The sequence below is a fragment of the Ornithodoros turicata genome, unplaced genomic scaffold, assembly GCF_037126465.1.
Source record: "Ornithodoros turicata isolate Travis unplaced genomic scaffold, ASM3712646v1 Chromosome137, whole genome shotgun sequence".
Classification (NCBI taxonomy): domain Eukaryota; kingdom Metazoa; phylum Arthropoda; class Arachnida; order Ixodida; family Argasidae; genus Ornithodoros; species Ornithodoros turicata.
This window is the reverse complement of record NW_026999313.1, coordinates 79,645-97,999: the sequence shown is the minus strand read 5'-3', so window position 1 is coordinate 97,999 and position 18,355 is coordinate 79,645. Positions and strand designations below refer to the sequence as shown.

The window sequence follows — 18,355 nt, the reverse complement described above, 5'->3', positions numbered from 1 at the left end:
TGGAAGACCTATTGCTTGGGCTTCCCGGTCCCGGTGGACCGCCCAACCTCGGCCTCTACGCTCAGATGACCTCACGAGGGCTGCTGCTCACAGACCGCCATCTAAATGATCCACCCCTCCCGCTATCAGAAGAAGAAAGGCGCCTCCTGTGCCCGGTGTGCCGGGTACCAGAAATTCATCGACGGACCCACTGCCGGGGCACACTTCATCGGACTAGGGTACAGATGACCTCCCAGCCCCGGTACAATGACTTGTCAGCGGCTCTGGACACCATACGGATGCTACAACCGGAACTCCTGAGGGACTTACCTCCGGCCCACCCAGTCCCCCAGGTCGAAGACGCCCTCCTGGACTTCGCCGAAGACGAGGGCCTATAAACGTGATGGACATTTTGACGATGGGGGGGTGTGAGAACCGTCTATATTGCATGCCACCAGATGGCAAAACTGTGCGGCAGACAGAGTATGGGGGCGTGCCCGCGCCAGGAGATAAAAAGCGCGGTGATTAGAGATACCGGGAGATTTTCCTTCGCGGGCCGGGGGCAAGGCTGTGTGCTAAGGTGTGGAATAAACCTTTGTTGTTTGCTGTTTGAACCTTTTGCTTGCTGTGTCTTCCTCGGCGACGGAGCGGATGGACTGACGCCCCGAGGTTGTGGAATCACGAGGTTTCCACAAATGTATGCAAAAAGAACAGCGATTTTCAACACACACAGCACCAAAATACGACACTCGTCACTCCTCGCTGCAACGACGATGGCGATGGCATAATGATGATGATGTTGGTGTCACTTCCGCTGGATTGGCTTATGTGTTATTTAACATTTAACCTCCGCCACGCAATTATAATGAATGGCCACGGAAATTAAAGAATATTACAAAAAATAGGTACGCAATAAGCACGAGCTAAAGCAATGGCAATGACGTCTGCCCGTCTACCCAATCACCATCCATCTAACCAACCAGTTCGAACCTGTTCCGTTTCAACCGTTGAAATTTCAAACTTTCCGGACGCGCAACGGGTAGCAGCTGCGTCTTGGCGGCTGCACTCCACTGGTTGTTATACAAAAATCTTTCGAAGTTCTATTCTCCCGCACGTTTTGTCTTGCAATTTTTGAGCATAGTGAGAACGTACGCTGTGCTGTCCAGTGATAAAAACTGTTGAGCGCAGCAGAGCCGCAGAGCTCCCAGAGTACACTGCGGTGGACAGCGTTTCTTTGTTCTCTGGCTTTCAAGTTTAAGGGGTGAGTTCACTCTTCATTAAAGTATGTGCCTCTTTCTGTGCACTAAATCGCATGTAGTAGAGATGCGTGGCATAATATCGGAATATCGTTTCCTTTATCTATTTCGGCTTTGTATTACCGATTGAAGCACATTGGAAGTGTGGGTTGACCTGACTGCACTTACATTCAAAGTAGTGATTAACGTTGTATATGTTCGGCTTTACAACGTTTCAGTAAGTGCCTTGGTTCGTCTTGGTGCGAAAACAAATACGGTATCACTAATTAACCTTCCAGATTCACGACGTTTCGATGACTGTTCAAGTCTTGAGTAAACGAAAGTCGACAGTTGCGGTTTGCAGGGCGGACACGCCGGAACATAAATGCTGGTTAGTTCCGTGTCCAATTGCCAGTGACCTATGCGCCACTTTTTCGAAGAAGAAGAAGCATAGCAACGCGAGCGGCATGATCGGCGCTCCCCCGATAACGGCCATTTCCCCGAGGATGAAGAAGAAGATCGGCGCTCGTGCAGCCCGAGACGCACAACACTGGATGATGTTGGGACGGCTACCCCTCGAATGGAAGAGTATGGTAGCCGTTGTGTCGTCGCAGGAGGGTCGTCCTGCTAGTTGACTTTGCTGCAGGTAAGCCGTACGCTATAAGTCCTCATTGTCAGTACAATTTTTGAAGCGTGATGTGGGCAAGCATTGCGCTTGTCCCACGCTACAGTTGTCAATGCAATCGCCTAGACTTGAAACCTCTTTTCAAATTCTTTGTTGTTGCTTTCACAAACTAAGTACAGAAGTTGGCTAAACTCAAGACGAAGGCGCATGGAAATGGGGTAACTATGAACGAAGGGTACCTTATAGGTAATGATCTGACTGATAACACAGAGCCGATAATGCTGTAAAATATGAACTGAAAGCTCAACGTTCGTTTTCTATCTGGAAATCTAATCTGCAATGGTAACTCTTTCTATTCTTGCCTGGATGAATGCGGCCTAAATACGTGTAGAACATTTAAAGTTGTGAAAACGAACATAGTCGAGGCATGTAGAATGGAAGGTTGTCCTGCTAATATAAGGTACTAGAAGAAATCGATAACCGATGACGAAGACAGCATGCTGAGCAAGAGGTGCCCGATGACAGTTCATGCTGAATGGAAACTGTAATTCGATAAATAGTTCATAGAAAGTTGACAAATAAATTTAATCTTGCAAAGCATTTGAATTGCCGTCGAATCAAAGAAATTTCAATCCCGATCCACCGGACTAAAAAAAGGCCCGTACATACAGAAGGATATTCTCTTTCTGTTTGTCTCGAAATGTAGCTGACAACCGTGCGCGTTGTAAACAAAGTTCGTAGTTGCTTGCGCTATTATCAGTGGACAATAATTATAAACCATGAGTCTCAGAATAGTGAACAAACGCATCCTCCCATTTGCTGCAGCAAGGATACACTGTTGAGCCGTGGTTTCGTCAGCGCAGAACTATGCCACATCAACCTGGCAGGATGAGACAGCGCCTTTAGGAGTTCCAGGATATCGAGATCCGACGACAGATGGTGTTGGATGCACAGCACGTTTTTTCGATGCAGGTAAGTGGATTTCTTTTAACAGCTTTGAGAAACTGCCGTATACAGAATCGGTCTGATTTCTTTCGCCGATATGAACGTCAAAAGTAAAAGAAACAAAATTGGGATCGCCTTGGGGCTCCCTTGCCTATTAGATGGACTTTCTTTTAGTGCTAATTCTGAGTCCTGAAATACTAAATATTAAAGAACTTTTTTCTTATCTGGGCCGCAAAGCGCTCTATCTGGTCAATCGATCAGAATTTATTCCAATCAGCTCCATCGCGACAAAAGACGTGGCCCTCCGACGCGAACGCCTTTTCCTGGGTTTGTGCACGAAAAGTTCGTGGTTTCACTTTCGGCGCATCTGCATAGCAAAATTTGGCGATTTATATATAACAATGTAAGTGCTCGCTCCAGGATATTGAAGCGACAGGGTGGATTTAAATAACGGCTGGCTCCAATTCTGCTATCTGGGACTTAATGAACGTTAGGTAATTAGGCGTCCGGCAGGTATGCACTATTGGGGACACGGTTAGTCAAATTCGCCTCTCAGTACTTCGCCGTCCCATATTACCTCTGTTGCGATTGGAGTGTTGTCCCAATATTGTATTTGAAGGTAGAGCATGTGCTGCAGGCGTTTATTACTGGAAAGAAAGTCTTGCAACACCTGGAGATTTCAGACGAGATAAACCACGGAGTGCTGATTATAGACAACCGTGCCCCAACAGACGTTTATAGACAACATACGTTTTTGAAACAGGGTGTCTGGTTGGCGGGAATCCCACCTGAAACATAGTTTTAATGCAAATATTATGTAAAGGATAAATAAAAACGGCCTCTATAACTCAGGAGTCCGTATTCACCAGCCGACCTGAACCATTGGTTTAGTGACGTCGGGTTTAAATCGATCACATGATCTCTCCGGCTATGAAGAGCGGTTGACCAAAGGGTGACCACAACGCATGCGCACTATTGACATTGGCACCAGATGGTTGAGGGGAGGGAGAACGTAGCAGACGACAGGATTGTGAAGAGGAAGGCTCCCGTTTGTTTTTTGATTATGCTGTTAACGGAAGAAAAGTTCAGGCGGCGCTGGCGCTGCTGCAGGTGGTTGCGGATCGGGGTGTCGGTAATCGTCGGTTATGCGTTATGCCTACCTCTGTATTTGTGAACTTTATGAATGACAAGCTCTTGATATGGTCGCTAAAAAGAGAGCGTTTGCCATGTTATTTGAAAGGCAGCCGAGGCAGCAGTAGGTATCCTCGCGCAGGTGATCGTTGTGCTTTTTGTCGGTGTTCGGTCGTCGATTGTGGATGTGTATAATAACGTCATCCGCATCGACCATCGCTTTTTTATCGTCTGTTGTGCGGCCTGTGTGGTGAACTGCAACGATCAAGATAGCCTCTCGATTGATGGGGCATTCCAGCAGAGTCTTTCATACGCTTTCGAGCCTGATATCATGTTCGCAACGTGTGTACAAGGGCTTGATCACTGTAGGCTATGTAAACAGAAAGAACACTGATGCAAGGGTGACCTTATCCTGCAGGTGACTCCCATACGCATAACTCGACGTGGTACTTTCAACGTGTCACAAATCTGCAACGCGTTAGAGCATCTCTTTGCTGGCTGTGTTTCTTTGGAGTGTGACTCCTGCGGAAAACGTACTCATGGTGCTGCCTTGTTTACGTCCTCGTCATATGTGTGTGTGTGTGTGTGCGTGTTTTTTTCTTTGTTTGTTTAGCGCTGTTTTCGTCAGTTACCCAGGGCGTCCCTGCTTGTGAGCGTGGAAGTTGCCAGTGTCGTGACCCCCTGTTAGTGCGGTGCTGTGCTTACCTCTGACCTCCTTTATTTCTGCATTTCAGCATATAAGATTATTGTACAAATCATTAAGCACTAAATTGATTGTTCTGTTCAGCCAACAAAGATACATCATTACGTTGCGACTGTCTCTTGCTCTGATGAAATTTCACACAATGGGAACATACCTAATGTATATATTTGTCCTTACTTGTCATCTGCTATGATGCACTTGACATCACAGACGTAATAATTGCTAAAATAAACGGCCACACTTTAATGCCATTACACTGCATCCGAGCCATTCAGAATTTGTAGTTTATTGAGACCGTGTACACAAAATACAGATGTTAAAATGAACCAAATACCTCGTAAAGAAGGATATCCTATACCGGTTTCAATAGTGGTGTTTCAAGGATGGAGCAAACAGGAAAGGACCAAAGAAAACACACACAACAACAGCTGCAACATCAGCCACAAACAAGCCTGTGCTGCCATTTTGTTCAATAATTGTGTTGAGCTTATTTGTTCAAAGCCATATATTATTCAGGAAACACTTTTACACACCTGGTTGGGGACTTATCGATTTTTCCATGCTCATTCCTTTAGAAACTTCTCTCTCGACTCCATACTGGCATTGTAAGCAGTTACACTGGCATTATCATTGCACCATTACATGCCAAACCATCACCACCACCAATGCCTAAAAACTCCCCACAGCTCATGCCATGCTATAATACGGCTGCCAACATTACATCATGCACTTAACAAGCGTATGAAGGCGGGGTAGTTGGTACGAATTCATTCCGCAGCATAGAGATGTGGACAGAAGGACGACGACTGCATCATTCACTACGATCTTTGAAATCACTCCTTATTCAGGCTTTTTTAAATTTACGAAAGAATTTGCATAGCGATGCAGTTAGTTATCACTTCACTCTTACACAGATCACTCAACTTTGTGAAATGACATAAGAGGCCTGTGTGATGCCATGAGAAAGATAATCGCCATTGTAAAATTGTGTAAACTTATTTAGGGAATTTTTATTTCAGCAGCTCTTCACCGCTTTCTTGACATTTTTTCTAGTTTTTCAGTCATGCAATAGTTCTCAGACTATTCCCAGTTTTCCATGCTTTACTGGATTGCAGACATCCTGAAATACAGACGATGATTCGAGCAACTCAGCAATGCAAATGGACGCAATGCAAATAAGCTTATACAAAGAAAAGGATGCAACTTGCAACTTACTTTTATTAAAATTTATATGATTGTATATCTTTCTTCTGCAATTACAGTTATTTTTTTTAGCCACATTGGTAGTTGTCACTTTGCAGAAGCCGACATATTGATCCAGTTGTGTCAGCACAAATCTATGCAGCTGAACAGTTTAATGTAGTGAGCATGGTGTACTGTATCATCAAGGACAAAGCCTGGGAGCAGATTTATGGGACACAATGCTGAATTCATGGTAAAATAATGTAGATGCCTCTGCATGACTAACCACCGGACATGCAGAGTCTTCTGGCAACTTCTGGTAATTAATACATGTAATATGGGAGATGGTTTGCAAGATACCAGCACCCAAAGCAACAGTTTCACATATTCTGGCCATATGCATTACGTTGGCACACAAGAAGAGCATGTAACTACTTCGGTCCACTTTACTGAACTTTAGCACCCCTAAGAGTGCCATAGAAAATGTGGGGAGGGGGGGGGTTCTAAAAAGAAACAGTAGTAGTGTGAATTTCCCATTAAAAAGAAATGAAAAATTCCACAGACACAACCACAAGATTTCTGAACCTATGGTGAAGCTAGCTCTTACACAGACATGTTTTTTGTGGGGCATGGCATGGTGTGCCTAAGCTAATGCCAGTCACACATTTGAATAGCAATAAATTTGTATAGCAATTATTTTCTTCACATATGGCATTGAAGAACAGCTTACCTGAAACAAAATAAATAATCAGGTTTGACACATATACAATCATACGTCACAGGCAAGAAAGCAGTGTGCACGAGACGCCACATATTCTCCTCTCTCTCTGGTGATGATGTGAAGGCTTTCCAACAGTAAATGTATGTACGTGGTATCTTGTATAGCAACAGCATTCAGGCACTGTTTCGAATGACAGATCCATAGATGTTAGAATCATTTGTCATGATGCTGATGACACATTCTTAGCTACACCAGAACTTTGTGACCGTAGTATGCCCATATTCTGTTTTTTCTCCACTCACTGCTGTACATTTATGGGTGGAGTGCGAGTCAAGGAAGAGGAGGGCTGGTGTGAAATGAGAGTACGAATGTACAGGACATGTCATACAGCAAAAACCGTGGACACTGAGCATGCACCTGAGGTGGTGCAAGGAGAACAAGTTGTAACATAATTGAAGGTAAAGTGATGTACTACACATATGGGCATATTAGCAGGATATTGGTTTGGTTCACTATTTTGTAACTCAGCTATTCAGAACACGTTGAAGACATGCACAACACAGCCAAATTAGAGGGTAGTGTTTCGGGTGTGTTGTATGTTGTTACCGTCAATAAATTTTCCTATTACAATTAGAGGTATTGTGGCATTTGCGATGAATAGAAGCATGATTGCAATGTGGATGCAGGTGTATATGATAAATCATGTGGCATGATTCCATAGGGATGTGTTTTTCGATTCTTAAGATTTACCTCAACAGGATCAACGTGGCTCCAACCAAAGTTAGCTCGAAAGAGGGGTCCCGACGTTTCGGAGCCGAACCAGCTCCTTCTTCAGGGGTGACGGACTAACAGGGCTAACTTTGGTTGGAGCCACGTTGATGTTCAGTTTTTACCCAACCAGGCACACCTGTGTCAAACATGTTCACGTTTAAGATTTACCTGTACAGGATATGAGGCTACACAAAAAGAGCGCACAGATCACACCAGTGTAAAGCTGCAGTGCGTCGAGTAATTTTTAACAGTCCTGCTCACAAAATGATGCAGAACAGCATGCGTACATTTTTGCTTGAAAGAAAAGCCTTGAGCTTCAGGAGACACAAAAGGAACACCATTTTTTGTTTAGCGCTGTATTCACGCTGAACAGATGAGCACATGGATAAACTCTGTGGTCATATGACAGCTATCAACGAAGTAAAAGGAGGAGAGCTAGTGTAACATGGGTGCTTGTTTACCCTGCTTTACTACTGTCGTCAATATCCACACTGAACACATGAGCACAGAAATAAACAATGCGCCCATACGGCAACTGTCAGTAACGTAAAAGAACGATAGCTACTGTGGGTGCATGTTCTTCCATGTGCTCGTGTGCTCAGTGTGGATATAAACGGCTGCACTGGTTGGACAAATCTGTACCCATGTACAACGCAAGCTAACTTTCTTTTAAGTAGTTGACAACTGTCATGTGGCCATGTACAATTTATACATGCGCTCATGCTGCAGTATGGGGGAACGACATTTCCATTTTGATGTTGCATGAACCAGCTGACTCCTATTATAATTATCAATACTATCTATTGATGAGTCTGTAGCCTATGTTTTGTTATATTCATCTGGAAGGTGCTATATGCAGTAATTGCAGTTGATCTAATTTTCAACTTTAAGGGCAGTTCAATGGGAGCAAGAGAACTTCAAAGTTTCTGCACACATTGCCCTTTATTCCTGTGCAATTCAAACGTACTGCAGTACGACACCTCAGATATATTGGTGGAGTCAGCATGTGGAATGTAGCAAGGATTTTTTTTCCTTGTGCACCATTGCTCACTTATGTTCTCATGTGACCTTGACAACTAATTGAGCAGGATATCCAGAGTGCACGCTTCTATGAAAAAAGTCATCCTTGTGGAACTACGTAATAGCCTTTATTGTCTGAATATAAACAAAAAGCTCACGAATACAAAGTTGTTGTGATGCATGAGTCCATAGCAGAAATTTTCAAGAGAGGATCTCCAGAATATATGTGCTTATACAATGCAGAAAAGCGGTCAGTGATTGGTCATGGTTATGTACCTGCAATAGTAATGATGCTTCCAAAAGGTTTGCAGCCTCCTTTAGCACATTGTTGTGTAGTGTCTTTTGCAGAAGCAGCCCTACAAAAGCACATCTACTGTTACCAAATGATAAATCAATATAGAAGTAAGCAGCTGTCCCTTTGAATGTTTTCTAATGTAGCAGTGGCAACACGATACCTGAATAACAGATTTTCATTGGTCTGTTCTGCTGTGGCATGTTGAAATAAGTAAAACACACATTTCAGTTTCATCTATGCTTGCATGTGAATCCAGGGGAAATGGGGACCTCCTTAGCTTTTGCTCCGGTATTTTCATAATCGGGGAACGTAAAATCTGCTCAGATTTCGTGTTCAGTGTAGTGGAACAACATGCAATATCTCCATGCCTTGATAGTACCCACACAACAGCCGCAAGACGCTAATGCACTTTATGATCAGTCCTATTGCACTGTTAGATGTCTCTGGAGATTAGACACGCTGCGAAGAGATGATAGATACTGGGATGGTTGATAAGCATGCCAGTGGATAACGCCCCCCAATTTCTCCATCGGGGCTCGCAACAACCATCTAGTATGTTATCGCTCTTATACTGTACAATGACGGGGGCGCTTATACAGTGTGTATCACAGGAGATGACGCTCATAACAAGCGCCAGCACTACTTATGCTTTGTTTTTGAAAATGCACATTGACGTTCGGCCATCCGCACGCTCTCTCGGTCCCTTGGATTGGTATATGGATTTTGTCCGGTGGCACATGTCGATGTCACTCTCTTTGATCACACTTTGACGGTGCTTTTTACGTTTGTCATGCAAAAGTTCGCAATAGCGCCTTCTAAAAACAACAGCCGCATTTCGTACCCCCGGTCAAGCGTTACGCCGTTTTTGTTTACTAACCGTGCACTTAAAACGATTCTGCTTAATTTTTACCAGTTAACTTCGAATTAGTGCAACATCACCTACCGCAACCAATCTACGATAGTTTTTTCAACACACTCGTCCACAGTAGTTGCAACGTATACTTAGACCGATGTTAAACTAGCCCCTCCCCTAGTTTAAAATACGTCCCATTCAAATGCATGGAGCTTAAACCACCAGTAGCTTGGGTGAATGATCGAAATGGAACATTTGAGGCAAATATTCGTCCCATTGTGATCAAATCTGTCTCCTGGGCGCTTCTAGTAACTATATTAATCGAAACTTACCCAAGATTTGATGAAAAATTCTTCGTGAACCGGGAATTAGGCCTACCGGCTACTATCGCTTCTGGCAGACTCTAGTGAAATGCGCATGCGCTGTACAGGAAGCTCGCTATGTGCGCCGCCATAGGCTTCACAGCAGCAGGTGGTAGAGCATGGGGTGGTGATCCAGGATTGGCGAACGAAAGTCTCACGTGATTGATTTAAACCCGACGTCACTAAACCAATTGTTTAAGTAAGTTGGTGAATACGGACTAGGGTGTGTGCAGATAAACCTAAGTGGTATTTCCAGACGTAACTGGTTGTCTACTTACCTGTCCAACTTCCGGTTGCGCACAGTGGCACACGTGTGTGCGAACGCTACAGGAAAATCGTAGAAACCATTACTCAGCGTAACAAAATAAAGAGGGCGACCAGGATTCGCTTCAGCGAAGACATCTACTTCCATGAATTAGAATCGGGCAACGTGGCCGTCTCAAGAGTTGTGTGCAGGTACCGCTAGGAGCGCTGTCGAAATTCGCAGTTCCACAAGGATCGGCAGAAAGAGCAACCTTGTCGAATTCTATTTTCGATTTCTTCGGTTACGATGCATGCAGTCGCGAAGCACGTGATGCAACATAGCCAATGGTGATTTCGGGTGATGCATTTGGGGCACTTTTTTCTGCTCCGAATCCGAGCGGTAAATTTTGGTGGTGCGGTCAGAGCAAGAGCCGTGTTCGGATGATGCACTACGGAGCAGTTCTCTCGCCCCAAGAGCACTTTTTTGGCTCTTGCTGCGAGAGGCCGAGCCAGAACCGCCCTCAACTCTCTTCTTCCGCTCTCGACGGCGAGCATGCGCATACGCCTCGCGAGTGTCGTCTGCTACGTATTGCTCCTGCGGCTGTCTGCCCGTCACATGGCCTGTCATCTGTTTCTTTGTTGCGTTCACCATTGACGGCATGGATCTTTACGAAAGTAGTAGGGATGAAAGTTCAATTGACACCGATAATGCGAATGACAAAGATGATGTTGTGACCTGCTTCTCGCAAGCTATGCTTGTCGTCAGGCGAAAGTGCGCGACGACGCCAACGACGTTGCCGGAAGTTCAGGAACACGACGAACGCACGATGCGTAGCGACCGCAGGGACCCTCGTAGAGGAGCGGTAGAGCGTCCGACAAATTCGGGTGATGACTGCTAGAGCACTGCATGGGCCTAATTTTCAGGCCCGTGCCCGGCGCAAGCCCGGCTGCACCGTCCCCACCCGGCCCGGGCCCGACGTCTTCTATAGATTTTCAGCCCGGGCCCAGCCCGTACCCAACTGTTTCCATGCACAGGCCCGGTCCTAGCCCGCCTCTGCTCTGTGTTCTCGAGGCCCGGAGGTGTATTTAGATTTACTAATGAGCACAGTGCTGCGATGAAAAGGGGGGAGGGTGACGTAGAGTTTTCGAGTGATCTGCCTGCCTTGATTGGCGGCACGTTGCCCGGTGGAAGGATGAAAGGGGGAGGGGGAGGCGAAGAGGAAGGCTCACACGTCTGGTTCTACGGGTGGTGTCAGCCTCTGACACACCACTTGCAGCCGCCCGCCATCTTGATCCCCATTCCCTACACGGCGTGGTGTAGTCAGCATACACTCTTAGAAACGAACTTCACCACATAGCACGCTTCTATCCAACCATCGTCTCGAATGATATCGTTATCTGCCCTGATTTGTTAAAACGAGAGGCGTACACCTTTTTTGTGACACTTTTGCGAATTTCGAAGGTGCTACCCATTTATAACTCGGGTGATAGGCATTGTATTCCAGTTATCGCTACCGCTGCGCTTACCAGCGTCCATATAACATTCTCGAGCATATCATGTTCAGTTCACTCTTGACTCTTCGGTTCCCCCTGGCTCGATTACACGCAAGTTCAGGGTCAGACAACTTAAAGTTAAGGCGAAAGATAATGCGTGTTGGCGAACGCCATACCCTCACCCCGACCCCGAATTTTTTTTTCGCAGTTTAGGTTTTATAGTGTCCTGTATGGGATAGTTGCACAACTTCGGGTGTTGTCATCTCGGAGTATCAAGGCCCTCCACCGGCTGATCTCACACCTTGTCAGATAAATGTGATGTGAGTCCCGTGGCCCAAAATGCCGAGCAATGGGTTACTGTGCTTCTGACGTGGTAACTACCAATTCGTGCACACAAACATATGCGGATATCGATAATAACTGTGGTTAATGTCGCGAGACAACTGCGATCACGAGCGAGGCTATCGAACTAACTCCTGGGTAGTTTCATTTATAATCGCATGATGCCCGCCGGTCACATTTTATATTTTTCTCTCGGGCTTGTGACGAGTTCTCCTAAACCCGCGAAAAAAAAAAAAAAAATTGCGCGCCCTGTGGGACCAAAATAAGCAAAACATTTTATTGCATATCCTGAAATAGCTATGTCTCAGAACTTCAAAATTCCCCAAGTCAACATGACGTTGTTTTTTTTTTTTTTTTACAGAATGAAAGAGCCCGTAGCGAAGTTAGTCAGATCCAATAAGAAATCCGTTCGATATTGCAAATGGAACTGCCCAAAAAAAGTCTCGTAGCTGAGGCTTCAAAGTTTCGGATATTCGACGGCGCACCAAATCAGTCGCAAGATGCGCGGAGAGGAGGACATGCTCCTGCCCCCATGAAAGATCGGTCGAAAAAAGTGAGGGCGGGAAAAAAGCGGAATCTTTTTCTTTTTGTTTGCCGCTTATCAACGTATGGTGGAATCTCACCCGCCTTGTTATCGGTGCGACTTGTTCTGCACGCCGGTACGGCGATAAATTGTTCTAGCTTCATGGCGGCAGGAGCATGTTCTCCTCGCCGCGCACCTTTGCGACTGATTTGGTGCGCCGTTGAATACCCGAAACTTGAAGCTTCAATTTCGGGACCTTTTTTGTCAGTTCCATTTGCAATATCGAGCGGATTTCTTGGTGGATCTGACTAAGTTCGCTACTGGCTCTCTAATTCTGTAAAAAAAAACGTTATGTTCACTTGGAAAATTTTGGAGCTCAATTAAAGAAATTAAATTTGTTTTAATCCAAATCAAATGAAAATATCTTTGCAAGGTGGCAAATTTAGCTGCTACACAAATGCCGTTTACCTCGTAAATTTCCCTCGCAACGTTTTTTTGTCATGTCCGAATGACACGTTTTGTGAAACTCCCTGTATGCAACTACAAGACGATTCACTAATTGAACCTCTGTATGCAATAAGGGGATAACTCGATTTATCCCCTTTTTACTATTTTTGGTGTAATGACATATGCATACCAGTATGTACCCGCCAAAGAAAATTTACGACCCGCTACAGGACGGTAAAAAACGGGAAATGCATGCATGCCGACCGCCCGCCAGATCGGACCCCTTTTCTCGGTTTTGTATTTTTCGACTTTAATTGGGGGACTGGGGTTAAAAGCGATGTAGCAGAATTAGACTATCCTCGTTGAAAGCCATTCCACATCTAACAAATTCGGAAACACGCACGAGCGTTAAATATACATCCTGGGATTTGGTACGCAAATGAGCCGAAACCGAGACCGCAGCGATGGAGCAAAGCATGGAGCACAGTGCTCATTTCACGTCAGGGGGTCACGTGATTTGGTGCGATGGAGATGACTGGAGTAGGTGCCGATCTCCTGTCCAGAAAAACGATTTCCAGCCCAGATAACCCTTAATCGCTGTAGATAATGCGCTTTTTCAGTTTCGGCTCATTTGCGTGCCGAAATTCAGTGATGGATATTTCACGCGCTCTTTTCTGGATTTTTAAAAGATAGAATGGTTTTCTACGGGCCAAGCCATTTCACGGGTCTGCCATTCTGCTATCTTGCTTTTGCCTAAAATTCCTTAATTAAAGAGCTAATTTAGAGGACAGCAGGAAAGATTGAAGGACAGGAGGATTAGTATGCGCCCTGGGCCTGCTTCAGGGGGAACTGTGCCGACATTAGTCTGGAAAGTGTTCGGAAAACCCATGCAAACCGCACAGCCGGTGACGGGATTCGAACCCGTGTCACCTCCCAGTCTCTGCGTAGAAAGCGATCATGCTAACCACTATGCCACGGGAGCTGATCAACTCACGATTCCCAATTCTTTCCATAAAACTAAGCAACAATCAAGACCAAAACCACGTTAATTTTAAACTTGTAATACGAGTTCCTCTCTCAACTATTTCACATCCAGGGCAACGTACATAAACAAGAACACCCGGTGGCCAATGAGGCTTTCGGCGGGATTTGTCTTCAGTAACGCATATCGCTAATTCGTAGACTAATTAGCAGATCACAACAAGTTGACCCGAAGCTCCGACCCAAGTCAGAAAAGGACAATCTATGCAGGAGAGATATTTATTATTGGAAGCCATACCGCGAGTGTTTCAAGATATTTCGGGCAACACTGTGCAGAAGAAGACACGAAATTCACATAGCCCTTGAAGTGCGGCGTCAAAATTACATTGGGTGTGCATAACATTCGGTCTAAAGCATGCAACCTCTACAGCGCGCAGCATGGAAACCAAAATTACAACGAATAAATGCTGGCTGGGCACATACGCGCAGATGTGTACAGTGACTTGAGTAGGGTATTTCACTTACGTATCCCAAATACTTTTGCGTGTAATTTGCTATCTTGCAAATTCTTTCAAAGGGCCTAGTAAACTTAAATATTTGTTTCAATATCTGTTTTCCAAGTTACTTTGAAGCAGGCTTGTGCGTAACGCGTTACTAGTAATTGCGTTACTTGTAATTGCGTTACTTGTAATCAATTATTTTTGAGTAATTGTTCGAGTAATCAGTTACTTTGCTGTCAAAGTAATTTTTGGAGTAATCAATTACTTTCCGGAGTAATCGATTACTCAGTAATTGATTACTTTTCCAGCAGATATTAACTTATCTTTCAACTGTTCCGCCGCAAGTCAAGCCGCTCGTGCTGTCAGCCCTTATTGGGCCGTTCTACTAGAGCAAGCGGAGGTCAATGTAATAACGTTCTGGAATTTCAGGGTCTCTCTCCCTAATCTCTTCCTACACCAGTGTGTTGGTACCTGAACCTTTTGGAGGTTTAGTGAGTCATGGGGAAGTGGCTACACGCAATCTTCTTCCACAATCAGGTTAACGTCTTCCCGGGCGATAAATACAGTAGACGTACAGATCTCCCTGTCGTACGCGTTTTTGCTTTTCGTGTTATTTTAGCTGCTCCACTGTTGAGCCTTTTTTGTTCTTTTATGCGGCACACAAAGACGGGTATAATTTGCGTGAATGCAGGGTAACGACCGAAGTAACGCGTTACTTTTATACTCGTTACACAGTTACATTTGCAGTCGAGTAATTGGTAACAGTAATCAATTACTTTTGGCGTAGAAGTAACGGTAATCAATTACTTTCTTCGAGTAACGGGCACAAGTCTGCTTTGAAGGCATGTAGTTCCTTGTGCGTAACACGGATGTCGAGCGAAAATTTGCTTTCGTGTCGGTAATGCGCTTTGTGCTGTACATAAACATGTACATTCGGGCATCTACCTCACTTTTGGGAAGGGGGTAGGGTGCAACGCCCCGGGTTTGGGAGCGTGAATGAGACGATGTGCTGTCCTGAAGGGTATGCTGGTATACCATGGAGACCCATAGAAGCAGGACACAAGACTCGTGCAGAAAGACGTTGCTAGAGCGGGCACGTAAAATATTCCTGAGGGTAAAGCAACGATAAGAAGAGAGTAAATTCTGTCGTTTCTCTAGAGCGCTTCTTCGCATCTGCATGTAGAGCGCCTGTTCAGTATTGGGGGAATGTGTTAAGAGAACTAAATAAATAAAACAAGGTAGGCTCTCACATATTAATTTGGAAACTCAGATCCTGCGACCCAGTCATCGGCACGGCCTATCTTATCGGAATTTTGAGAATATATTCATGTACTTTAAAGCAGGGGTCTCAAACACGCGGCCCGGGGGCAGCATGTGACCCACCTGTGGCCCGAAGGCCCTTGACTACCAAAGAGAAGGACTCCCTCCTAACGGCTATCCTGTTAAAGAATTTAATCATAGAACAACAAAACACATCATTTTAATGAAACAAAAAAAAAAACATCATTTTAATGATGATTGTGGAGTTTCATCTACCCCATTGCCGGCGGTGGTGTAGTCAAATATAACGTGTCGTCTTCCAAAATCCAATCAAGAATTATCAATAGGAAACCAGATTTTTAGGAATTAGTCATGTCTCGCTTATCCGAAAAACTGGTCATCCGGACTGCATTCCCAGGAGCAAACCTGCTGCCATTGAACTTCGTCTCGGTTATACGGAATTCGTTATCTGTATCCGAACAGCAAGTACGGGGAACAGCCTTCCAGAACCTAGGTCATTCTGACTCGTGTATCCGGAAAAGTGAACGTCCTCTGTCGCTGGCATGTGTTATTCGCAGCGTTCCGGAAAAGGGTCACATCTCACCAGGCCATTCTGTACTGTTTGATTCCCCACACCAAAAGCGTTCAGCCCTATATTGCAGTGACTTCTCAGCACAGCAAAACTAAGTTTGCTTTTACACTTTTCTATAGAATCGCTAAAGGACTACTTAAAGCGACAGTCGCTGCTGCCCTCATCAATTCCGAAACTGTAGTGGTATTTTATTCCTCATTTATTACGGGTAATCGTTCCGTGGGTCTTATGCTTTGATAAGGCTGAGACGCTTGTGTGACTATGGTCTGAGACATGCGAAGCAAACGAGCTCAGAACGAATCGCATGCGAAAACCGTCGTCCCAACGATGTTCTCTTTTTCCTGCTGGGGCCAGCTCTGCCGCAATTGTAAGTGGTCCGGGAGAGAAAATTGTCGAAACGAGACTGTCGAACACGAGAAAATACTGTAATACTTGTTTGATATGGACGTTTCCAGGACATGAGAGCCACCAACACCCTTGGGGCTATGACATAGCAGATTTGAACGGCGCCAGAAGAGCCACAGAGTCTAGGAGACCTTAATATAGTGGACATGACCATAGCCATACGTGCCTTACTGTCATCGACCTAATTGGTACGATCGGCAAGAACACTGCCGAAAATACCAGGACCAGCCCACGATGTCGTCTTCAAACACCAGCTGCACACTCCACTGAGGTACAGGGAGTAACAAGGACATCGCAGCAGAAGTACAAGGTGACTGTGCACACCTTTCGGTGCGTCTACTAAGCAGCCACGTCCACTATGCAGCGAATTCGAGCACCAGCAGTGCTGAAACCTCCTGCGCTGGAAGCCAACGGAACTCACGCACAACAGCCACGCAAGTTATAGAAGAGGATGCCGTCTAGCTGATGTGTTGCTAGGCTTGATATGAAAGTCCAGAATAAATTGTGATGCATGCCACACACACACATATACACACGCAAGAAAAGTGTACTAGCCCAGCAATGGTGTTGTCTTGGTAGCTCAGGGACCATACCTGCAGCATGCGACGAGAAACGGCTCTCAATCCAGTCTTTCTAGCCTCTTGCATTTTGAAAGCTGTTTTGATCACAAGGAATGTCTCTGGGTTATGTGATGTACCCATTCGCGGTCACCCTCCCGTCGGCGCGCTCCACTGCTATACCGAACTGCTTTGCGGGTAGCGACGGTACGGGACGTGCACACCAGCAAATGAACAGCAAAATTTAATAACATTTATAAGATGTCATCGTCTAACGAGTAAGAACACGATGTAAAGAACTCCTGGAAACAAAGTCAGTAGCAGAATATAAATCTAGTGCACCCAAGTCAAATGAATTACGCCTATGGGGATTTCGTCGATTTCTGCACGGGGCCCATTTTTAAATTTAAAATTTAAAAGTTTTGAAATGTCATCGCCTAATTTGAGTCAGTACGTCGTCCAGGCCGTATATCAACCACCGCACAACCTGTGAATGTTAACCCTAACGCACCGTGGTCGTGGTCGTGGTGTTATTGCGGATCAAGATGTCGTCTCTGACGGCAAGCAGGACGCGGATTTGAGCAAAGTCGCCGACCCGGGTTCGATACTCGGGGATATTAATACTATAGACTAAATAATTAGATGACATCTCCGATGTCAATTTTATATCGAGTGTTATTGCGAACCAAAGTTGATCAAAATGTCATTTTGGCGTCTGTGACGGCCGGCTGGACGAAGATTTGAGCAAACCCGCAGTCCAGGGGTGGAAGAGGGGAACGAGACCCGGGTCCGATACTCTGGGATGATAATATACAGACTAAATAATTAGATGACATCTCAGATAGCAAGTTCATATCAAGTGTTGTTGTGTGAAGTTGAACAAAACGTCATTTTGGCATCTGACATCCGGCTGGACGAGGATTTGAAACTCGCCGACCAGGGGTGCAACAGGGGAACGAAGCCAGAGTTCGATACTTTGGCATCTGTGATGACATCTGGTATCAATTGTCATTGTGATTGTCATTTTGGCGTCTGTGACATCCGGCTGGACGAGGATTTGAGCAAACGAGCCATCCAGGGGTGTAATAGGGGAACGAGATCTGGGTTCGATACTTTGGCATATTAAATAATTAGATCATGACATCTGATATGCATTTTATGTCGGATGTTATTGCTTAACCAAAGTTGA

At 45.2% G+C, this 18,355-nt stretch overlaps 1 long non-coding RNA gene across 1 annotated transcript; it reads left to right on the top strand.

Annotated features, from left to right (window-relative positions):
• The first annotated feature begins 1,712 nt into the window (after nucleotides 1-1,712).
• Nucleotides 1,713-17,232, top strand: LOC135372282 (uncharacterized). The gene is made up of 3 exons (XR_010415937.1): nucleotides 1,713-1,860; nucleotides 2,665-2,811; nucleotides 16,660-17,232. It is a non-coding gene; the product is annotated as an uncharacterized LOC135372282 (long non-coding RNA).
• Nucleotides 17,233-18,355: the final 1,123 nt, after the last annotated feature.